The sequence below is a fragment of the Cibotium barometz genome, chromosome 17 (genome assembly GCF_041138505.1).
Source record: "Cibotium barometz isolate CiBa-2024 chromosome 17, ASM4113850v1, whole genome shotgun sequence".
Taxonomy (NCBI): Eukaryota; Viridiplantae; Streptophyta; class Polypodiopsida; order Cyatheales; family Cibotiaceae; genus Cibotium; species Cibotium barometz.
In genome coordinates, this window is record NC_141062.1 from 44,975,964 (window position 1) to 44,981,319 (window position 5,356).

Sequence of the window (5,356 nt, forward strand, 5' to 3'; positions counted from 1 at the left end):
CTGGGGTCACGAGTGTGTGTGTAATGAGTATGCATAGACATATATATATATATATATAATATAATATATGTAAGACCCGAACTACTATATACATGCGTATGTATGTATAGGAGGACTCCTTTTACTCTTATATGTGTATGTGTATACGTATGTATGTATAGGAGGACTCCTTTTACTCTTATATGTGTATGTGTATACATATGTGTGTATATAGAGAGATATTAACACACATACACACATATATATGAACATATGTGTGTGTGTGAGAGAAATTTAGACAAGCAATGATGTAAAAAGGAGTTGGTGTTAAAAAAACTAGAATGCTTAGGTAGCCTTATCTATATGTACAAGTGCATGAGTGTGCTCAAATAAACATGAAATTGAATTCATACTAACACAGAACATTCAAAGATAAAGCGTTGTTCAAAATCAGGAATGAACACATGCGGCATCCAGTACATAGTGCAATGTTGCCGGCAATAATATCACACTCAAAATGCCATTGCTCATATAACATCTCCACGTTATACCCCCATGTGGAAGCGTTTCGCAGTAGCAGTTGTTTTCTTCTCCTCGAAGTCCTAATTTCTACAACACGTCTTCTTCGTAGGCATCTATTTCCCAAGTTTCAGTTTACCATGTTACCTATAGCAAATGTTTGGCAGTTTTGATTAACAGATCTCGAAGGCAAAGTTCAAATTAAGAAACATATAATCGGTGCAATTTTACTTATAAATATCTTGAAGTGATCGAATGAATATGAATCTATAAACATACTTAGAAAGGGTGCTAGAGACACGTCCGAAACTGCACGCCTACGCTTATGATCAATGGAGACCTTGAAGTGCCTTGCAAAAAGGATAATTACAAATTGGTTAGCACATCTGAATTTGAGTTACACAACATCGTTATCCAAGTCATACAAATTTTGTGCTTTGTATAAGTGAAAAAAAAAACCATACATAAAGTATAGTGGGGAGTTGGCACAGTCCTCTCCAAAATTTTATAAATATAAGGGAACGTGCCCTTCCCTTGCTTCCCAAATAACACTCTCGGTATCAAAAGTGGACCAAAGATACACCTTTAGTGTTGAAAGTGGTCATTAGTTTATTCGAATATAAAAGAGAAAAAAATAGGAATACCTTTGTCAGCCTGCGATAGTGAAGTCAATGACACGACGAGTCTCGTGTGATATTGTTTCATGATTGTTGATTAATTTAGAGCTATAACTGTTGTCGATGCGCATGAGTTATCTTCGACCTCATAACCAAAGCCACAATCTGCAAAAAAAAACATTCAAAATAGGAACAAAATTAAGATCCAGGAAAAGCTACTCCTACAAGCGGCTATTAAGTCAACTTGATCAAATAGCTAAGCCTAAAGAGGGCATGCTTGAGGAGCTTTTTTCTCAAGATGTTATCTCTTGGAGTGCAGTAATTTGCAAGATAGCCAAGTGTACTACTTTAGCGAGAGCACCACACTTGGTACACATATCAAGCACAGCCCTACCAAGCACCATATCATTTCCAAACAACCCTTATCTAGCAATCTTATCATGAATTTGTTTCTCTTTGTGACGTGCCCTTATACTGCCACAAGCTTTTTTGATGCAAGCAAAGGTCATTACATCCGGAGAGTGGCCCTCATGCTATATATGTTTAAAATAGTTTAATGCATCCTGACCATACCCTGCAATCTTAGAATTTGTGTTTGGGTTTTGTTTTGACATATCGCTTGATCGGTTTTGTTGAGAGAGAGGTCAATGGTTGTAGACAAAAGAGAGGAAGAAAGAATAGGTGGTAGCACAAGGCTTCTCACGAGAGAGAGAGAGAGAGAGAGAGGGGGGGGGGGTGGCAGAGACAGATATGCCACCTCTGTTCTGCCCTTGACTCACGCAAGTATGAAATAAGCCCTTCAAGTATGAAATACAAGTGCAAGTAGGAGTAACCCGAATTCTCTCTCTTTGCTACTCCTGGCGCCAATGCTTGAAGCAGCCCCCTGAACAGGCCCTAAGAGACCTTAGGCAACTGCAGAGAAAGCAACAGTGATGCTATTGCCAATGGATTGCAAGGAGTAGTAGGCTGAGACTCAATGCTGCTTGCTCTGTAACTGTTGGTGTCATTGTAGAGCTGCCAAGCAGAGTGCTGCTTGTGAACAAGAGATTGTTGTTGTTGAATGTGTCCCGCATTGCTAGGCCCCTACTATTGTATGGATACACATCCTTGTATATGGCCTCGTTGGTTGTATCATTGAAGTAGAGTTGTGTGGTGTCTTCGTATGAAGTTGTGTTCCCATTGGCGGCTTCGTAGATGCGAACCCTCACATGTATAGTGGAGTTGTGGTGTCCTCATATGAAGTTATGTTCCCATCGACGGCTTCATAGATGCGAACCCTCACATGTATATGTACTATCATGTTCGTGTAACAAATTCAGTGAGCTTTTGAAGCAAAGCTTTTTGAGCTATTTTTAGGGAGCTTGTTATTTAATGGGTTTTTCATTTTGAGATTTTATTTTTATTTACATGCCACGTGGTTTTCTCTCCTTTCATGCTTTTTTGCAAGGATGTTAGGCTACCCAAGGTAAACATTTCGTAGTCACAATAATAATTGTCTTCTCCGCTTTTCTTTTTAGAAAAACAATAATTATCTTCATAAGTAGCTTAGGTATTGCACCCAGCCACCAATAGAGATTGGTTAGAATCTACTGAGTTGGGTATGTAGGCAACCTACAAATTGAATAGTTTCAACAATAGATCTTAGGAGTTTAATTAGAAAAAAGGGTATTGTCGGTTTTTTTGCAATCCTCCAAAGTCTTGCTCTTTCAAAGCCATTATTACTAAAGGAATTCCCTTAATCTTTTTGCACAATGTCTGTTGCTAGCACATTTACTTTGAATGGGGTAGGAGTCATTTGGCAAAATAGAAATGGTAGCATTAAGAAAATTAGCTTGAATACCACATGTACTTTGGGCCAGAGAAGTGGTGGATGTTGTGATGAATTCAAGTGTGTAGAGTGTGTGCAAGGTTAAACTAGACCCATCTAGGTAGCTTTGAGGATTGTCAATGTGTAACCAAGTATTAAAAAATGGTTATAGTATATTGTCTAACCATAGTTAAATTAGACCCATCTATAGGTAGCTTAATTATTATCTAATAATTAATGTACTCCAAGCTTGCCATATGCCTATTTCAAAAAAATCCTTGCCTAGGTAAGGCCTATTTTATAAAAATCAAATCTATGAGCTTGGTTTATACAAAAAAGGGCACGAGCCTACATACATGAATCTACAGAAGTGAGTCCATAGGCATAAGCCTACATCCATGAGCTTATTTATATACATGAGTCTATAGAAGTGATAAGCATGAGCTTACATCCCTGAGCCTACATCCATGAGTCTACACAGGCATGAGCCTATATCCGTGAGTCTACAGGTGTGAGCCTATCCGACATAGGCATGAGCTCAACAACATTGATGTGAGTCTAGCTCACACAATTCTAGCTCACTAGAATTGTGTGAGCTTATTTTATTCAAAAAAGGTATGAGCCTACAACAGATGTGAGTCTAGAGGCATGAGTCCACAGACATAAGCCTACATACTTGATCCTAGAGACATGAGTCTACAAGGTGTGAACCTAGAAACATGAGCCTAGTAAAAAAAACAAAAAAAGTTCAAAAAACCAAAAAAAAATCAAACTGGAAAAAAACTTATTTTTTGTAGCTTGAGCAAAACATACATATTTGAAATCATTCTCGGACCTAGAGACTGCTTCACCAAGGTCGAAAACCTTTGATGCAAACTTGATCTGGAGTAATTGTTGAAAACACCACTATAGTCGACTATAACACATCAAACCATGCTTTTTCTCAACCCACCCAACATTTTGTCTCTTTAAACAAGGACCAACACTCAACACATTACTTCCTTGTTAAGAAGGCAAGCCTCTCGACTTCAAGTGAGGAGATGTGGGATAAGATAAGCTAACTAAGCATAGACATGAGCAAAGGAATAACAAAACTCCTAGAGAGGAGAGCTACCCACATTCCTCTCGGAGGCCCAGATTCACTAAACTGGCTCTTTAAATAGCATCATAAACTTTGTGAAAATAGCATTAAACCATCCTATATTTGGTCGAAGCTCTAGTGAGAGCATGACTAGGAACCTCAAGGTTTCACTCCCTCAGGAATTTCCCAAGCCATGTCGGATGCCACAATGTTTTAAACATTTAGTATCAATCCTCATGAGATGAGTTTTCCCCAAGATGGCTGCAGCCCAATAACCATAGTTTTATGGTAATCGATACATGTCTCTTTTGATGTACCATTAGGGACAAGAATACACCCAACAATAGGCACATATAGTGCAAGCAGGAGTCCCACCCTATAGGAACCCACTACAGAAGCTTCTTCACCACAAAAACAAGTTCCAGTTTCTCTATGGGCAAGGAACGTGGAACATGGGGAAGGGTAAATAGAAAATGAGTGGGACTATCTCAAACCCATGGGATCCACAAGGGCATTCACATAACGTGTTCGGAGCTATAAGAGAGCATGGTTGCACAGCCTAACCCCATGGGGCAAGAAATCCAAATCTTGAAACAAAGGGTTTTATGCAACCACTCCCTTATGTCTCATTGCTACGTCAATATGTAGAAAACATGCTTAGGATGGTGTTTGAAATGGGAAGGGGGTTGCCATAAACATAGCACCTAGAGGCTTAGAATTGGGCAAAACAAAGCCAATCCGCATCATCTCAAGGGAGCCATGCTATAGCTTGGAATTAGGTTGCCATTACTATGGGAGCCATAATATAGCTTGTCGTTGGTACCAGGAAAACTTGGCACCATTAGATATGCCTTTGGTGCCACTACTTCGAGAGCACACTTAGAGTGTTTTTATGAAAAGTGCTCTTAAATGCCAATTTTGGATTTGCACGGAGTAAAGCTTGGGACACATTGTCTCAAACCATGGAATCTTCACAAATGACAATAGCAAGGTGCGCCTCATTCTTAAGCTGCCCCACTGCTGAGACCAATTTCAAAGGAGTCCAACGCTTCATGATGGGACATGTTGGGTATTATCGACATTTCATCTTCATGTACGTAAACATTGCATGTCCCCTCTATGGACTTCTAATCATTTTTTAATGGACAGAGGAGTGTTAATATGTGTACAATACCTTGAACCACTGCCGAGACCAATTTCAAAGGAGTCCAACGCTTCATGATGGGACATGTTGGGTATTATCGACATTTCATCTTCATGTACGTTAACATTGCATGTCCCCTCTGTGGACTTCTAATCATTTTTTAATGGACAGAGGAGTGTCAATATGCGTATAATACCTTGAAGAAAGCC